At 37.6% G+C, this 20157-nt stretch overlaps 1 long non-coding RNA gene and 1 pseudogene across 1 annotated transcript in view; one reads left to right on the top strand and one right to left on the bottom strand.

The window, feature by feature from the left end:
• The window catches only part of LOC128659780 (uncharacterized), a 103088-nt gene extending 97449 nt beyond the window's left edge, over positions 1-5639 (top strand). Inside the window, exon 3 of the long non-coding RNA XR_008402479.1 lies at positions 5366-5639. This is a non-coding gene — a long non-coding RNA (uncharacterized LOC128659780). The remainder of the gene's footprint in view (positions 1-5365) is intronic.
• LOC128661261 (zinc finger protein 208-like) overlaps positions 1-20157 on the bottom strand; it is a 1066060-nt pseudogene that overhangs the window by 127245 nt on the left and 918658 nt on the right.

Genomic DNA, 20157 nt, shown 5'->3' with positions numbered 1-20157 from the left:
CAGATGAAATGGAAACAGAAGCACCAAGCTGAATAACTGGGACTGACTGTTCTGGCTAACATCCCTATAGCAAGGCTATGGGACTTATACTTTCCTAGATGATTTTTCCAAAGAGACTGCAAGTACAAAGTTAACCTCTTTTTTTTTTCAGGTTTCTGGACATTCTTAAGAGAGTGAGCCTACTCCTACTCCAGCAGAAGGGTAACAATATGGTATAGTCTTGTTATAAGTTTATAATCAGGTTTGCATCATAACAATCAGCATAGCAGACACATGCCCCCGGAGTGCGATGTGGGGTGTAGACGCCAGAGATATAAGTGTATCCTATCATAGTCTTGAGTATGCTATCTGTCTCGGTGCACCACGCAATCGCATTCTAGGTAGGATACTTCACTATGGTTTATTTTTATTTTTTATTCTTTTTCTTCCAAAGTTATGTACGCTTGTTTGATCTTAGTTGTTAGAGAAACTTAAAGTCTGCATAAGAGATAATTACGCTGCTTTAAGGTTACTGTACCTGTGATAGGCTAAGACTCTTATTGTTTATGCATCTCAGAAACAATGCAAAATGTACTCAATGTTATTATGTAAATTAAGGTAAATTCTTGATGAAGTTGTTATAATTGTTTCATTATTACTATATGACCCTGCAACACCAGACATACAGGATGAAAACAACATAAGTTAGCCTTCACATCAAAAACCCAGATATATTAAATGGCTCTTTGTATAGCGCCCTGAAAACGAAAAGAGCCCTCCAGCCCACCTGGCAAATAAGTAGGTCACTTCAGAACCTAGAATCTGATGGACACCCGGCTTGTATCAAAGCTCCCAAATTCACCTATAAACACTCAGATACTGCGCGGTTATTATACTGTAGCAGACCCTGAAATAGTTTGTCCTAGATAACCACCCCTGCTCTATTCATAGCAATTTATTGCTTTCTTTTTATTCCTATAGTGTTCTTTTTGTTGTTTTTTCCCCTCTTTTCCCTTCCCCTTCTTTTTTTTTCTTTCTCTCTCTCTCCCTCCCTTCTCCTCCAGATATCCTATCTGTTTTCCTCACATTAATTGACCCATTTTTATAGTAACTTCTAGCCCAGTACAGGTATGTCATCACACAAAGGAAAGGGTACATTAATGATAGCAACCCAAAACGTTAAAGGCTTTTTATCGGCTGAAAAAAGGTCTATAGCTTTTTATGATTTCCATAAGAAAAAATTGGACATTGTCATGCTCCAAGAAACCCACTTCAGAAAACACGCTGAACCCACGCTGTCCACAAGATACTATGACAAACATTTTTGCAATTCGAGCCCACACAGAAAGAACGGAGTATGCATCTCCCTCAAGCGTAATATTCCCTTCGAACTCTTACAAAAACATATAGATAAAGAGGGTAGAGTCCTGATCCTAGTTGGACTGTGCTATGGGATTCCAGTCACACTGGCCAATATATACGCTCCAAATAGACCCACCCCTAATTTCTTCAGATCTCTAGCCAACACGCTTCTAGACATCGCAAAAGGCCCAATAATCCTGGGAGGGGACTTCAATTTCCCTATGAACCCAATAATCGACACGTCCACAGGGAAGTCTTACCTTCGTAATAACTCATTGAAAAACAATTGCGCTGCTCTCCAATCTATCAATCTATTTGACACTTGGAGATTGTCCCACACTAAAAAAAGAGATTACACCTTTTTCTCTCATCCATAGCATTCCTACTCTAGGTTAGACTATATTCTCTGTACTCAGGCACTTTTAAACAACCTTATCCAATCTAAGATATCCCACACACCCTGGTCAGATCATAGTATGGTCATCACCAAGTTTAGCTGGTATAACAATTCCCATGACACATTCAATTGGAGACTTAACAACACCATACTCACAAATCAGGACACTATAGACACCTTGAAAAAACTCACTGAGGAGTATTTCTCCATTAACAAATCTGAGGACACGTCGGCCGCAAATAACTGGGAGGCTTACAAATGCTATATACGCGGAATATTAATAAAACACAATGCCACACAGCGTAAGATTAGGTCAACACAATTTACCTTGTTAACAGCCAACCTAACTAAACAAGAAAATATCCACAAACTAGACCCAACATCCATTGAAAAACTTACTAAGCTTACCAAAGCAAGAGACACTCTCAACAACTTCCTTATACGGAATGCACATATGAGAGCCATGACTACTAAGGCTAAATTCTTTAGAGAGTAATAAAGCAGGCCGTCTATTAGCTAGGTCACTCAAGAAACAAAGGTTTGCTACTTTCATTAGGTCTATCACACAATCTCCTGGAGTGACAGTTAGCAATAACGATGGGATTGCGAACTCTTTTATTTCCTACTATTCCAAACTATATAACCTAAGAAACCCGATTTCCCCCGAGAGAACGCGAACAATAGATACTTATTTAGCAACTATAGATACCCCCTCTATAACAGATGAAGATACACAATTCTTAGATTCCCCAATAACATTGCAAGAAATCATTACTAACAAAAAAATTACCCAATGGCAAATCCCAGGGACCTGACGGCCTTACAGTAAAACTCTACCAGCTTCTCCAGGAACAATTAAGCCCACAACTTTGCACACTCTATACGGGAGTAGACCAAGGTATAGCTTTCCCAAACTCCCTACTTGAAGCATTAATTACTGTCATTCCGAAACCAGACAAAGCAACAGACCAGGTAGGCAATTATAGGCCAATCTCACTTATTAATATAGATATGAAAATCTATGCTAAGATCCTCGCAAATAGATTAAATGTTATCTTGCCTAAAATTATTCATCCAGACCAAGTAGCTTTTCTCAGAGGACGGGAAGCTAAGGACAATACCACTAGGTTACTACACTCCCTACAAAATGCCCATGACCACTGCATCCCTCTCGTCCTACTCTCCACAGATGCGGAGAAAGCTTTCGAAAGGTTGGACTGGCAGTTTATGTGGAAAGCCCTGTCGAAATTTGGCCTTTCGGACTCATTCATCAATAGAATTAAGGCTCTATATCATAGTCCTAGTGCAAAAATTAAAATAAATAATACTATATCGAAATCATTTCCCATCTCCAACGGCACGCGTCAGGGCTGCCCCCTATCTCCCTTATTATTCGCCCTCACAGTAGAAATCTTAGCGCTACAGATCAGACATAATGTAGACATAAGGGGTATGGAGTTTGGCAGTATCACTCAGAAATGCCTTCTGTTTACAGACAATGTGATCCTCACTTTGCAGTCCCCAAGGACGACACTACCAGCATTGCTTAAGACATTAGAGGAATATAAACAAGTCTCAAACTTTTCCATTAATATGGAAAAATCCGGCCTAATACCACTTAATCTATCACATCAGGAGATAATAGCCATAACACAATGTACCAAATTCACTATCACAGACAAATTTAAATATCTGGGACTCATAATCCCGAAAGATACTCGCAAACTATTTTCAGATAACTACATATCCCTCCAAATGAAGGTTAAAAACTTGCTGGATTCCTGGCATAGACAGGGACATTTGTCCTGGATGGGCAGAATCAACACGATCAAAATGATGATAATCCCCAAGTTTCTTTACCTTTTTCAGACTCTCCCGCTGGCCTTACCCAATGCCTATCTCAGGACTCAACAGAAAATGATAAACTCATTTATATGGTCCTATAAGAGACCTAGAATAGCGCAACACACTTTATACCTTAGCAAGGCAGATGGCGGTTTAAATATTCCTAACCTCACTAATTATTACAGAGCAGCACATTTAACGAGGATACTCACATGGAATCACTCTCCTTCAGACAAGCTGTGGATTCAGATAGAGAGTCACCTTTCCCAAGTTAAAAATATGAGAGATATAGCTTGGCTTCCAAAACATTCTAGATCTCAGACATTACTACAGAATAACTATATTAAAGCCACCCTTGAGGCATGGGACTATGTTATCACACATAATAGAGGAGTCTCCACTTCGATATCCCCTCTAACTCTGCTACTAGGCAATCACCTGTTCTTACAGCATAATCTCTTTACACACACAAGCGCAAATAAACTGCTACAGAACCTTCCAATATACCAACTCACAGACTCAACAGGAGTAAAAGAGAGAGCTTTACTTAATGAAGAGCTAGGGTCTCCTTTCCAAAACTGGTTTGCATATCTACAAATTAGGCACGCTATTCACAGCAGCCCTTACAAGCAAGATATACAGAGGCCATTGACACAATTTGAACAAATATGTATCAACCCCAAGATTAAAAAGGCACATCTTTCTAGGTCATATAATATTTTAAGGGGCTCATTTCCGGAGCAACTCCCTGCATACTTGGCGAGGTGGAATGAGGAAATACCGAATGACTTGGAAGACGAAGATTGGGAACGCTGTTTCCGTACCACTCATTCCTCTTCCACCTCTCTAATTATGGCCGAAGTGAATTATAAAATTATGGCTCGTTGGTACTTAACTCCCCAGCGCTTGCATGTCATTTACCCTAGCGCTTCTTCCAATTGCTGGAGGAGATGCGGAGAGGTGGGCTCTATGACCCATATATGGTGGTCCTGTCCTGCTCTGGCTGATTTCTGGCCGCGAATAGAACAGAACATAAATGGTGTCTTGGGTACTAATATCTCCCTGAATGCTTGCTCCATTCTTCTAAATCATGTCCCGCAGATTCCCTGTGCCTACCGTAAAAAACTACTCCTCATAATGCTAACGTGCGCTAAGAGGCTGATTCCTAGGCTATGGAAGACGCGAGAGGTACCCACTATCTCCAAGTGGATTTTGGAGATAGACCATGTCCTAGCCCTGGAAAAAATGTACTACTCCTACTTAGGTAAACAAGACTTCATAACCAACATACTATTTTTATGGGAACAAAGACATCACACTAACAGTTAACGTTTTGGAAATCCCTTTCTGTATTTACGTACTATACCAAACTAACCAGAAATACATGTAATGTCCTGAGAAATGTGCTGATGGGTTTAGCTATGTCTACTGGAATTAGCTAGTTTTTATGCTTGAGGAAATAGCATAGACTTGAAATGAAGTATATGTGATAGGATTCCCTTTTTCTTTATCCACTTCCCTTTCCCTAATCCCCCTCCCCTCACCCCTTCCCTAGATTCTAGAAAATGATGGGTCACTGTTATAATATAATGTATATTTTAATACAATTGTTTCTTTGATGTTAAGCGATATTTTACGCATCTGTTAAATTGATACACCCAATAAAAAACTATTTAAAATAAAAAAAAATAGCCCTGTTCCTTAAGGGAAAGAAATTGAAAAATGGCCTTGTCCTTAAGGGGTTAAAGTTTCTTTAAATTTCCTTTTGTGTTTTCCCTGCAGCATGGGAAAAGCAGACAACGCCTCAGATGCATATAGAAAAAACCTGGGCAGCAATATCTTGCAAAATAACTCCAGATGGAGCATGAGAGGAAAACGCAGGGCACTGCATGTGCAGAAAGCTGCGGCACATCTGAAACAGGAGGCTCATATAATACAGAACCAAAAAAACTTTCTTAAATAAATGTTCCCTTTAAATTTACCAAATCAAGAAAACATACCCCAGGCAACACTCTACACCTCAGCAGAATTACTGAGGTGCCCTACCTGTCCTGCAACCCACAGCAAACTGAGGAAAAAAATTATCCTGTTTACAATCCGGATTTCCAGAGAAGCAAAAACAGCATGAAGCCTTCTAAACAGCAGAGCCATCTGAAATATGCGCACCTCACTCTTACAGGAAGTGAAAAAAGCGCCAAAAAAACTCTGACATCACAGAATCAGAATCTCCCTAAAAGGGGCGGTCCTACAGCTGACAAAAAAAGCCTTTTTTTTTTAAACAACTTTCTTGAAAAACAGGCTTAAAAACAAACAATAAAACCCCCCCAAAAAGTACATAATCCGTTAGTAAAAAAAAGATTCTCACTGAGCCATCAATAAATAACTCCTCACACTAACATTGCCTGCAAAAACTGCCATAAAAACCTGTACCCTGACAGGAATAATAAAAAACATCCCCCTGCAACATTTCAGCTGAATAAGTGCCAAATTTCTCCCTGCTTACATAGAAAAATAAAACTGGCACTTACCTCAATATTTATCTATCCGGCAGCAGGACAGCTCATCTGGTATGAGAGGATGCCATCCATCACATGGACATGTGGAAATACAGAATGACTGAGTAAACTTACTCAGGCTATCTAAATAGGGCAGCAAAATGTTTTGGAAAAATGCAGTGAGGATTGTACCCCACAAGTTCCCAATTGCTTAAAAGTCACCATTGCCCTACTGAAGAGACTGACATGTGCTAAGGCTAGACCCTTTAGAAAGATCAGAGCAAACCTACACTGCTTAAAAATAATAAAAATCTTGATTGTAGATCAGACACCAAAACTTCACCTCCTCCTTGCACCGCAGGCAAAGAGAATGACTGGGGGTTATGGGAAAAGGGCATATAGAGCAGCTTTGCGGTGGTGCTCTTTACCTCTTCCAGCTGGCCAGGAGTGATATTCCCACTAGTAATTGATGATTCCGTGGACTCACCATATCTTAGGAAAGAAAAGTCTTGCTGGTGATTAATAATCGGGGTTGGTGTAAGTCAGGGGTTAATTTGATAGTTTTATGTGCGGTTAAAGGGACAGTAAAGTCAATAAACTTAAATGGATTGGATAGAAAATTATGTTTCAAACAACTTTCCATTTTACTTATATTATCAATTGTGCTTAGTTCTCTTAGTATCCCTTGTTAAAGAGTAATCCTAGGTTAACTCAGGAGCATGCACGTATCTTCAGACAGCAGAGTTTGCAAGAACATTTATAGCATTGTTATACATAGTTACAAAAACTGCTAAATGCATGTGCATGTCCCTAAGCTTATATAATATCAGCCTCCTAGGTTTACTCTATAACAAAGGATACCAAAAGAACAACGAAAATGAGTTAATAGAAGTAAATTGGAAAGTTGGGTAAAATTGCTGCTCTGAGTTATCAGCGTTTAACTTTCACTGTCAGATTTGGCTTCTGTCTTTGATGATGTTTTCCTAATTATTCTGTGATATTGTGTTTTTAATTAGACAAAAAACACAAAATACTGGTCTGGATTACAATCACTTTTTATTTGCATGAAAAAACATTACATATAATTATATAGTAAACAGCAGCATTACATGAGATATGCACACAATGGTATAAATATACCTAACACTTGTGCTCTTGATACAAAGGGATTTATCAGACATATAATGTTCCCTTTATATATACAGTATGTGCTATTATCAGTTCTTGTGGCTTCTAACTAACATGAAAACATCTAACAGACATAATATCAAGTTACAGAACATGACACACATATTACATACCCAGTATACATGTAGGTTATAGTAGCCATTTAAATTAAACTGATTATGATCACATGACACACATATTACATACCCAGTATACATGTAGGTTATAGTAGCCATTTAAATTAAACTGATTATGATCACATATGTACCGGTTACTGATATTGTGTCTAATTAAATAAAATCAGTTTCCCCTCAGTAATTCCTTTGGTATATAACATGTACAATACTAAGTATCTATTGCTATAAGAAAAGGTTAATCCACATGATGGGCACATTAAATATATCTCCCAGATGTGAATCATTTGAGACTGATGTTCTTGTTTATATAATTCTCTAACACTCTATTCATATAAAGACTCCTTTATTCTGTAAATGTAATTATTTTCTCCCCTATGTAAATACAATGTACAACTCCTAACACTGACACATTGATAAACAAAACTGGGGGTGCTTTGGTGGTGAATGGTTGTGTAAACTGGTCAGTATGAGGACAGATTTGTATATTTATGTGTTGTTTTTAGATTCTATCACATTTATATGAGAGAAACGGAGGTGCACATATATAGAGGAACAAAGGACAGCAGGTGAGCTATTCCAATCTGGGGCTTTTATAACTGGGATTAGAAAGTATTATTTACAATATCAACCTTTTTGATGCTTATATTTAGAGAGTTTGTCCTTTTTAGGATAATTCTAAAGAGGTTTGTACACTGTATATACAGTTTATTTGTGTGTAAATATTTGGTGTTTTGTGATACCTGACTTCAATAAAAAACATTTTTTCCACTTTCTAAACATGTGAAAAGTTTCTTCCCTTGTGAATCCTTTCATGAGTTTTCAGATTACTATTTTCTGTAAACCTTTTTCCACACACTGTACATGTGAAAGGCTTTTCTCCTGTGTGAATCCTTTCATGCTTTTTCAGATCACACTTTTGTGTAAAACTTTTTCCACACTCTGTACATGTGAAAGGCTTTTCTCCTGTGTGAATCATTTCATGAGTTTTCAGACAATGCATGTGTGTAAAACTTTTTCCACACTCTGTACATGTAAAAGGCTTTTCCCCTGTGTGAATTCTTTCATGGTTTTTCAGTTTACTCTTTTCTGTAAAACCGTTTCCACACTCTGTACATGTGAAAGGCTTTTCTCCTGTGTGAATCATTTCATGAGTTTTCAGACAATACATGTGTGTAAAACTTTTTCCACACTCTGCACATGTGAAAGGCTTTTCTCCTGTGTGAATCCTTTCATGCTTTTTCAGATCACTCTTTCGTGTAAAACTTTTTCCACACTCTGTACATATGAAAGGCTTTTCTCCTGTGTGAATTATTTCATGAGTTTTCAGATCACTCTTTCGTGTAAAACTTTTTCCACACTCTGTACATGTAAAAGGCTTTTCCCCTGTGTGAATTCTTTCATGGTTTTTCAGTTTACTCTTTTCTGTAAAACTTTTTCCACACTCTGTACATGTGAAAGGCTTTTCTCCTGTGTGAATCTTTTTATGACTTTTCAGATGATCCATTCGTGTAAAACATTTGCCACACTCAGTACATGTGTGTGGTTTCTCACCTGTGTGAATTTTGTAGTGTTGTAGTAGATGAGACTTCCATCTAAAGCTTTTCTCACATTCTGTAGAATTGAAAGGTTTCTCCTTTGTATGAATAATTGGGCTAGACTGTAGACTTTTTCCTTCTTTAATATGTTTTGAAAACTCAGTAAATGTGTGTGGTTTATTCTCAGGGATAATAATTTCACTAGATAAGTCATAAATCTTGTCCTCTTGTTTGATGACTGCATCACTCTCTGTACAGAATGATTGCTGCCCAGTTCCTGCCAATTCACCATCGTCTTTTAATATCTTATGTGATATCCCCAATGTTTGTGAATAGTCATTGGTGTCTAAGATTTTTGGAGTTTGTTTCATTCTGATGCTTTGTGTAGTAAAGGAGGGATGTGAAATATTCAAGTGCTTGTCTACACAAGAAGAAATGGAATAAAGAAAATAAGACCATTTATTCTTTATAATATAATCCATCTCAATAAAAAAAAACATTTTTTATACTCCAAAATTTCTTCCGTTTTGTATTATTAAATGTATTTACCTGTAAATCACAAATTAAAAAAGGATGACATAGAATGTAAACATTACTACATCATACTAAACTAAATTACTGAGTTGTGGGTGCTCCACACATGGGAATAAGGTAGACATAAGTGCAGTTATGGATGTTCCATGAGCAAAGGTCATGGCAGGGGAAGGTGGAGTTGCAGTTGTTCTGAGTAATGAATCAGGTCAGGGGGTGAGGTTAGGCAGTTGTTGGACATGATCCGTCTAAAAGGACAGAGGGAGTAGTAGTATTTTTTTACCCTCCTCCTCAGCCCAATGATGATGCTCCTTCTTTATAACTGTCACTGACACAAACGATCTTAAAAGATGCAGATATACATAACAAATTCTGCTTACCAGATAATTTATTTCCTTCTGTATAAGGAGAGTTCACGGCATCATTCCTTACTGTTGGGAAATTCTGAACCTGGCCACCAGGAGGAGGCAAAGACACCCCAGCCAAAGGTTTAATGGACACTGAACCCAAAAAATTTCTTTCGCGATTCATTTTTTTTTTTTTTAAATCTTTATTTATTTATCTCCAACACAGTGCACATTTATAGAAAACAATTATGACATGCGCCACGCAGGACACTACCATATTTCACATATCTTACATAAACAATTCACATTCCATTGTGAATTTAGGGAAATGACCTGCATAGATATTTGTTTGAACAAAGGGAGATTTTAGTAGAGGCTTAATCATTGCTCTTTGTGTTACTTTCTGCAATGATACTATGAATACTTCCCATTTCTTAAAATACACATTTATTTGGTCATCCGATGGATATGGTAAAATATATTGCTCTAACACGCATTGCCCAATCATTGCATTTTTTAAGTGAGCAAATTTTGGTGCAGAGGTCGCTTTCCATAGTTTAAGAATAAGATTTCGACCTATTAATATTATGGTATTTATCAGTTTAAAATTTTTACAAATTCCCTGAAATTTTGCAAGAAAAAATACTTCAATTGGTTTAATATTATAATCAAGATGAAGTACTGCATTCATCCAATATAGACTTTTCCTCCAAAACTGGAGAATTTTTGGCCATCCCCAAAAGCAATGAAAAATATCTGCATGAAGGTTACTACATCTACAACAGGGGCCATTGGAATTATACCATCTAGATAGAATTTCAGGGGTCAAATAGGACCTAAGACTAACCTTAATATGGGATTCTCTCCATGCCATAGGGACGCAAATTTGGTCAATTATCTTGAAGCTATTTATTATAATCTGATTATTTATATCAGGGAATATTCTGGACCATTTTACCACCATATCCTCAACCTGCAAAGATGAAGCTTTTTGACAGAGTAAATTGTATAAGGGGAAAATTGCATAAATTCCGGATAGGTATCCTGTTATTCTATTGGCGATTTCACCCAGAGACCAATCTGTCCCATAATTTTGAATTAATTCATTAGCGAAATGCCTTACCTTCTTTCGTGATTCTGATAGGAGTAAATTAGAAAGTTGCTTAAAATTGCATGCTCTATTATTAAATTGTCTTCATTCTCTTGGTATCTATATTTGAAAAACAAGAATGTAAGTTTAGATGCCGGCCCATTTTTGGTTAACAACCTGGGTTGTTCTTGCTAATTGGTGGATGAAGTCACCCACCAATAAACAAGTGCTGTCCAGGTCCTGAACCAAAAATTTACTGTCTCCTTAGCTTAGATGCCTTCTTTTTCAAATAAAGATATCAAGAGAATTAAGAAAAAATGATAATCATATCCCCAAAGTAGTCTAGCTGCAGACTGGAGCTCCACTCTAGACAGGAAACATGTAATCTCCACTCAACTTTAATGTAACAAACTATAGACAATCATTCTGAAAACGAAACATTTTGCAGCTTTCTTGTGCTTAATGTTCATTCACAGTGGATTAATGCAGATTGTCATTTATAAGGTAACAACTGCAAATGAACATTAAGAACAAGAAAGCTGCAAAATGTACAAGGCTGAAGTTGGATTCTTATTCAGTCAGCTTCTTATTCTGCAACTGATTACAATTTGCAAAATAAAAGATATCTAGCATTATTTTTGTCATGAGATACAGGACACAGCATAGAAGGTACCATGCTATTTTATTGCAGAGCATAGAAGTATACAGCTTGTACAACACATCTAACTTGGCAACTGCGACAGACAATAACGGCCCTAAACCATGCCCACATCCAGTGACGTCACTTCCCACTCTCATCACATCTTCCCCCTTTTCAAAGGACAAAGCATACACTTTTTTTTTTCTTTTGAATACATCAAATAAGGTATACAAGAAACATACAGAAATAGTTTTGTTTAGTATACAACAAATAACAAGTTAAAGAGAATATATATATATACACATACATACCAGTACAACAGACAGTCCAGCACTTTTCTCTGAAACCTCTCAATGGGTATCACTTTTCACAGGTTTACCTTTCAAGTGCACGTTTGCCATGGAGGCCTGCCATCCTCCCGTATATAATTCCAAGAATAAACAATGGCAACAGCACAGTATTTAAAAATATACTTCTTCTTTATTAGAACAACATCAGGATAAAAACATAGCAACGTTTCGAGCCTCTTGGACCCTTATTCATGCTATGGATTAAGAACAAACATCTCCCTTATATACCACCTGTGTACAGGGTGTGGCTTAATCAATTACAATGGTTTACCTGAGCATAATTCATGTTGGTACCCCCAACTGGTCAGGTTCAAGCTAAACATTTTTTTTTTTTTTTTTTTGGGAATTTATATCCAAACACTTATATGTCTATTTACTTAATTTAACATGTTATGCATTTTCATTGTGTTTAAAGTAAATATAGCTCAAAGATTACAGTACACAAGAATTTAAAAACAATTATAAAAACAAATGCAGATCATAATCATTGTTTAATCCATTCGGATATAGAGTTGTCAAATTTTGTATCCACCATACTTATTTCTTTTTTAGTAACAACTCTCTATTGCCTCCTCTCCTTTGCTTAGGGATATGGTCTATGACCTGAAACCTTAGCTGACTGACAGTATGCCCCGCTGTTATAAAATGTGATGAGACAGGTAGTGTCATATCCTTACACCTTATAGAGGATTTATGTGCGCTTATTCTGTCTTTGATAGGGTTAATCGTCTCACCCACATAGCCCCGCCCACATGGGCATTTCAAGATATATATTACATAACTAGTATCACAGGTAAAAAGGCCATTGATTGGGGGGCAGAGTCTGACCGAGCAGGGAAATGGCTGCTGGTTGCTGAAGCTCCGTGTACAGTTACCATTCCTGGAATTGTAATCTACTGTGAGATAGAGTTTGAAGCTCACAAACTATAGAAGACTGCTGGGGAAGTAATACTGCTTGTTTGTAGGCGAGAAAAATTGGCTGCGACTACTTGGATCACTGTTTTTAAAAGCGGCATCTGACGGAGCAGTCATACCCTCGCAAAAATACACCGCCGCAACTTTCGAATCTCCAGCCTGGATCAAAACGAGCAAAGAGGTGACATGTGGGCCACAGATAGAAGCCTTGTATCTACCTAACGAGGGGGCACTTAACCAGACCGGCAGCGCTTACCTCCTTGATGCGGCCTCCATATACTGGACGCCGCCATCTTGACCCACGTGGCTGGAAGAGAATCAATCACCAGAGAGCTGAGTATAACAATGTGGGGGGTAAAAATACATGAACGGGGGTGGTCTGCTTGCTGAATAGAGCATGTGAAGGTGGCATATGATAGCAGTGAATGGTTGGCAGCAAATAATAGATGTTTAACAGATGCATTTAAGGGGTTAATTCTATGGGGGTGTCCTGCGCAGGATTCATACAGACATAAACATAAGGAGCGTGAATGTCTGACACACCTCGTTGTTACAAATTGGAGTTTATATCGAATACAAAGTTTGGATGCAACCATATAACAGTACCCACTTTTATATCTGAGTGTCATGATCCTGTCTAAGACTGTGCCTTTAATTCAGGATCTCCTCCCTTGTCTGATCTCTATTTAAGACACACCTTCTCCTCACTGCATTGCTTGATTATTGCAGTCTGAAGATTGTTTGATTCATCCCTCTTCAAGGATTCTACAAGCCAAGTATCAGTTAAAGCATAACTCCTTTTTGAAAATTCAAGTCTTATTTTTGATAATATTGTTCTTTTACTTATCATCACCTCAACTACTTGTTATTTTGAATATAATCATTTCTAACCTCTCAAGCATTTTCTACCATTTCAGTTTATTCAAACACAGATCTGTCTACTACGAGGCGGGACTTCGCCTCAAGCGTGTATCCCCTGTGACGTCACACGCCGCAGCACAAGCTGTGCTGTCGGCGCGTCTCTCTCCCCACACACGCTGAATACTCAGCTCAGAGACACACGCATAAACAAACAGTCGTGCCGACTTAAACCAAAAAACCCTAAGGAATTAAGGTATGTACATATCATTTAAAAGTTAAGCAGCTATATTATGAGATCTCCAACGTTTTCCAATAAATGCTATCCTCTCCACCTCGTAACTAAAGAGACTGTAAAATAACTATTGCCGGTCAATACGAATGTGCATACATTAAACTCCAATTTGTTGACAAAACATTCACATTACTTCATACTCATATATTATACAATTCTTTGTGGCATATACAAATGTTTTATTTCAATAAGACAGAACAGAGAGTACCATAGAAACCAGTCATTCTTTTGTCAAGTTATTATTTAATTTGAGTCTCCCTGACTGACAGAATTTCAGTTCAGAGAAATATACAAAAATCACTTATCCTACAGAAATCTTGTTATCATTCAGGTTCCCTTTTACCAAGTCATGATATAAGGGAGAAAATGAAAACAAACACTCAGATTAATGGTGAAAATAAACTTTATTTTAATAAAAATAAAAGTATTCATCACAGAATAATCAAGCCAATAAAAAGAATAAAAATTACACTCAATTTCAGGTTAATCATGGATCTTCTAGAAATGTCCACACACATATCTTCACTGAATCAAAAGGTGGATATACTAGCCCAAGGATTATCTGAAATAAAGAATGAGAACAGTAATTTGAAAAGGATTCTTAATGAATTTATGTCCCAAAAAACCACTGAACTACCTGAACCACATGTTAATCCCCCCATACCATTTAGTGGTGATCGCACAAAATTTCGCGAATATAAAAATGCATGTTTGTTGCTCTTTTCATTAAAGCCCAGAACATACCGAACCGAAAAAAATAAAAGTATACACTGCTATATCTTATCTCTCAGGCGAACCTCGTGCATGGGCTGATAGGTTCATTGAAAGTGAAGATCCTTTACTTAACTCACTAGATAATTTTTTCCTTACAATGGCAGTTTTATATGATGACATAAATAAACAACAGACTGCAGAACAAAAGTTGAGATCCCTGAAACAAGGGAAAAGGGCAGTGGAGGATTATATAGCTGATTTTCAGCTATGGGCCACTGACTCACAGTGGAACTCAGTAAGCTTAAAAAATCAATTCCGAATAGGCCTTTCGGAACACCTGAAAGATGAACTTTCAAGGGTAGAGTTTCCTGAAACATTAGAAGCCCTCATAAAACTGAGTATATCCATAGATAGGAGATACCGAGAAAGAAAGTCTGAGAGATATCAACTAGAAGGAACACATAAGAAGCCTTATCAATCCTATTCTGAGAAAGCCATAACCACTCCTGTTCCAATGGAGATTGGAGCTATACGTGGACCTTTATCTCAGGATGAGAAACAAAGAAGAAGACTAGCCAATTTGTGTCTATATTGTGCTAACAAAGAACATGAAGTCATTAATTGCCCTCTCCTTCTACGCCAAAAGAAGGGTAAGTTACTTAAAGTTTGTCTCTCTAAAGAACAAAGTAAAACATGTCTCCTTGAAATAAATTTGTCATTACAGTGGGATCTTCAACAAGTGCAGATCGAGGCAATCGTTGATTCAGGAGCTGATGGTTTATTTATAGATGAATCAGTTGTACATTTAAATAAAATACCAATCATGCAGAAAAAATCTCCTGTTTTTGTAAGGGTTATAGATGGCACACAAATACTAAAGGGCCCAATCACCCATCAGACAATACCACTCATGACAATCACATCTGACGGTCATAAGGAATTCTTAACTTATGATATTATTCCTAGATCCATACATCCAATAATTCTAGGATACCCTTGGTTACAGAAACATAACCCATCAATTGACTGGTCACATAATCACATCACTTTTACATCACAATTTTGTCTAGACACCTGTTATCCATATTTGACAATAGGACATTTGACATCAACTCTACCCAAAGATTACATAGAGTTCAGTGATGTATTTAATTTAAAACATGCTGAAACACTTCCACCACATAGGCATTTCGACTGCCCGATAGACACTAAACCAGGCATAGAAATACCTTCAGGAAGAATTTTCCCTCTTTCACAGAAAGAACTAAAACATCTGAGGGAATATTTAGATGAAAATCTTAAAAAAGGTTTTATTACTCCCTCATCTTCACCAATTGCTTCAGCAATATTCTTTGTGACAAACAAAGATGGGACACTAAGACCGATCATAGATTATCGAGCACTAAATGCTGTCACCATTAAGAACCGTTATCCATTACCACTCATCCCAGAAATAATTGAACGCCTTCACGGAGCTACCATCTTCACGAAGTTAGATCTAAAAGGCGCATACAATTTAATTCGTATGAAGGCTGGTGATGAGTGGAAGACAGCATTTAAAACTAGATACGGTTTATTCCAATATAATGTAATGCCATTCGGCCTTACGAATGCCCCAGCTACATTCCAATTCTTTATCAATGAAATATTTAAAGAATTGATGGATGTATGTGTCATCGTGTATCTGGATGATATTCTCATATATTCGAAAGATTTATCAGATCACAAAAAACATGTCAGATGGGTTTTATCAACCCTAAGAGACCACCATTTGTACGCTAAGATGGAGAAATGTCAATTTCACAAAGATACCATCAAATTTTTAGGGTATATCATATCACCCAAAGGTATACAAATGGATCCAGAAAAATTAACAGCTATAGCTAACTGGCCAAAACCTTCATCAATGAAATCACTACAGAGGTTCCTCGGATTCACAAACTTTTATAGAAAGTTTATCAAAAATTTTTCAACTATCGTTCAGCCTTTAACTCAATTAACTGGGAAACAAAAATATATATGGGATTCAAAGACAGATGAAGCATTTCAACAGCTAAAGAAAGAATTTACTACTGCACCAGTTCTGAGGTTACCAGATCCTGAACTTCCTTACACGTTGGAGGTTGACGCATCAAATGTTGGAATTGGTGCAATATTATCACAATCAAGTCCTACAGAATCATTTCTTCATCCAGTAGCATTCTTTTCTCGTCGACTAACACCTGCAGAAAGAAACTATACAGTCGGAGATAAGGAGTTATTGGCAATGAAGTCTGCAATGGAACATTGGAGACACCTACTCGAAGGAACCACACAACCATTTCAGGTATTTACTGATCACAAGAATCTCCAATATCTCAAAAAGAATAAAACATTATCCTCACGACAAGTTAGATGGGCTCTTTTTCTCGATCGATTCAACTTTACCTTAACACATATACCAGGAACTAAGAACACAAAAGCTGATGCCATTTCCAGGTCATTTGAGTTAACTGAAGAATCTGAAAATATGACTCAGATAATTCCTTCCACGAAAATAATCGGTGCCACAAACTTGGTAACATCTGACTTGTATCAAGCACAAATTTCTGATTCAGAAATACCTCCTATATGTTCACCTGACTCTGAGTCAGGACTCTACTTGTACAAAGAAAAAATTTACGTACCAAACTGTTTGAGAGAACAGATCATCCAACAACACCATAATACTCCATTAGCAGGTCATCCAGGAATTGAAAAGACATATGAGTTACTCAAAAGGACTTATTGGTGGCCACGAATGAAATTGGCGGTACAAGATTATATACTTAATTGCCAAATTTGTGCAACCAAAAAGAAGGAGCACCACAAACCATACGGATTATTATGCCCACTACCAGTACCACAAAGACCTTGGGATGTTATATCCATGGATTTCATTGTGGATCTACCATTATCACATGCTCATACCACTATAATGGTAGTAGTGGATCATCTAACAAGGTTAGTTCATTTTATTCCCTTGAAAAAGGTACCAACTGCCATGACTACAGCAACAGTATTTAATGACCACATTGTCAAGCTTCTTGGTTTACCAGCATCAATTGTATCAGATCGAGGTAGTCAATTTACCTCTAAATTTTGGAGATATTTATGTCAAACTTTACATATCACACTGAGGTTCACAACAGCTTTTCACCCGCAATCGAACGGACTCACGGAACGTTTGAATCAGACTCTGGAACAATATCTCAGATGTTTCATATCAACACAGCAGACAGATTGGTACACTCTATTGCCAACCGCTGAGTTTGCTTATAACAACTCTGTTAATTCCTCTACTAAGGTAACCCCATTTTTTGCCTCATACGGTTTTCATCCTAGATCTTACCCCAACACTTTATCATCTGACCAATCACCCTCTGTCTCTTCTTACACAGAAAGTCTAAAACATGTCTTGGTATCACTACAAAATCATTTGAATGAGGCAAAGAGGTCTCAGAAAATTTATTATGATAAAAAGAGAACTCCAGCACCTAAGTATCACCTTCATGATCTAGTTTGGTTATCCACAAAAAACATTAAACTTCCGGTACCCTCCAAAAAATTGGCTGATCAATTTATTGGTCCCTTCCCTGTTGTCAAAATCATTAATGACAATGCAGTGACCCTGAAGCTACCACCGGATTTGCGCATCCATCCCTCCTTTCATGTTTCCCTTCTCAAACCCTACAGGGGGACAGCGACTCCGCAGTCTCTTGTCTACAGACCAGCATTACCCGATCCTCTGGACTATGAGGTGGATAGAATATTGGATTCCAGACGTCGTAGAGGAACATTGGAATACCTGGTTCACTGGAAGGGTTATGATGATAGTGAGGATTCTTGGGTTCCGCTTCGGGATCTGTCTGCACCAGATCTGTTGGCGGATTTTCACTCGTCTTATCCTCTGAAACCTGGACCCCGATCTCATGGGGGGGGGTTCTTGACGGGGGGGATCTGTCATGATCCTGTCTAAGACTGTGCCTTTAATTCAGGATCTCCTCCCTTGTCTGATCTCTATTTAAGACACACCTTCTCCTCACTGCATTGCTTGATTATTGCAGTCTGAAGATTGTTTGATTCATCCCTCTTCAAGGATTCTACAAGCCAAGTATCAGTTAAAGCATAACTCCTTTTTGAAAATTCAAGTCTTATTTTTGATAATATTGTTCTTTTACTTATCATCACCTCAACTACTTGTTATTTTGAATATAATCATTTCTAACCTCTCAAGCATTTTCTACCATTTCAGTTTATTCAAACACAGATCTGTCTACTACGAGGCGGGACTTCGCCTCAAGCGTGTATCCCCTGTGACGTCACACGCCGCAGCACAAGCTGTGCTGTCGGCGCGTCTCTCTCCCCACACACGCTGAATACTCAGCTCAGAGACACACGCATAAACAAACAGTCGTGCCGACTTAAACCAAAAAACCCTAAGGAATTAAGGTATGTACATATCATTTAAAGTTAAGCAGCTATATTATGAGATCTCCAACGTTTTCCAATAAATGCTATCCTCTCCACCTCGTAACTAAAGAGACTGTAAAATAACTATTGCCGGTCAATACGAATGTGCATACATTAAACTCCAATTTGTTGACAAAACATTCACATTACTTCATACTCATATATTATACAATTCTTTGTGGCATATACAAATGTTTTATTTCAATAAGACAGAACAGAGAGTACCATAGAAACCAGTCATTCTTTTGTCAAGTTATTATTTAATTTGAGTCTCCCTGACTGACAGAATTTCAGTTCAGAGAAATATACAAAAATCACTTATCCTACAGAAATCTTGTTATCATTCAGGTTCCCTTTTACCAAGTCATGATATAAGGGAGAAAATGAAAACAAACACTCAGATTAATGGTGAAAATAAACTTTATTTTAATAAAAATAAAAGTATTCATCACACTGAGTGTCTTTAGTGTAAAATCTCTATACATAGCCACGAGAGTTACAGGCCCAATAACACTAGAATAATGGCCGCGAAGTCTAAATCGAAAGGAGACAAAGGTACTAAAAGCCAAACTCCGCTGACAACTTCTGTTAGTAGCTTTTTTCAGAGTTCAAATAGCACTAACGCAGTCACGGACACCCCAACCCCAGCAATTAACATTCCTACACCCTCCCAAAATGCCACACCTGAAATCCCTGCAGATTATGCATTACAAATTAAAGCAGATATTGCTAAACTACCAACTAAAGCAGATTTTGACGCCCTAAAAGATATCATAACCACAGATTTGGCTAATATGAAGAGAGACCTCAATGAAATAGGGCAGAGGATTGAGGATGTGGAAGAATCTCAAGACACCTTGAACTCTTTATTTGACAATGTTACTACACAGGCAAATATTCAACATAGCCAAATAGAGACACTGCAAGAGAAAGTAGAAGAGCTAGACAACAGGGGGCGCCGAAATAACTTGAGGATCAGGGGGGTCCCAGAGATTGTCTCACACACGGA

The sequence above is a fragment of the Bombina bombina genome, chromosome 5, assembly GCF_027579735.1.
Source record: "Bombina bombina isolate aBomBom1 chromosome 5, aBomBom1.pri, whole genome shotgun sequence".
In the NCBI taxonomy this organism is placed as follows: Eukaryota; Metazoa; Chordata; class Amphibia; order Anura; family Bombinatoridae; genus Bombina; species Bombina bombina.
The sequence above is the reverse complement of the archived record's forward strand: the minus strand, read 5'-3'. Positions and strand labels throughout refer to the sequence as shown.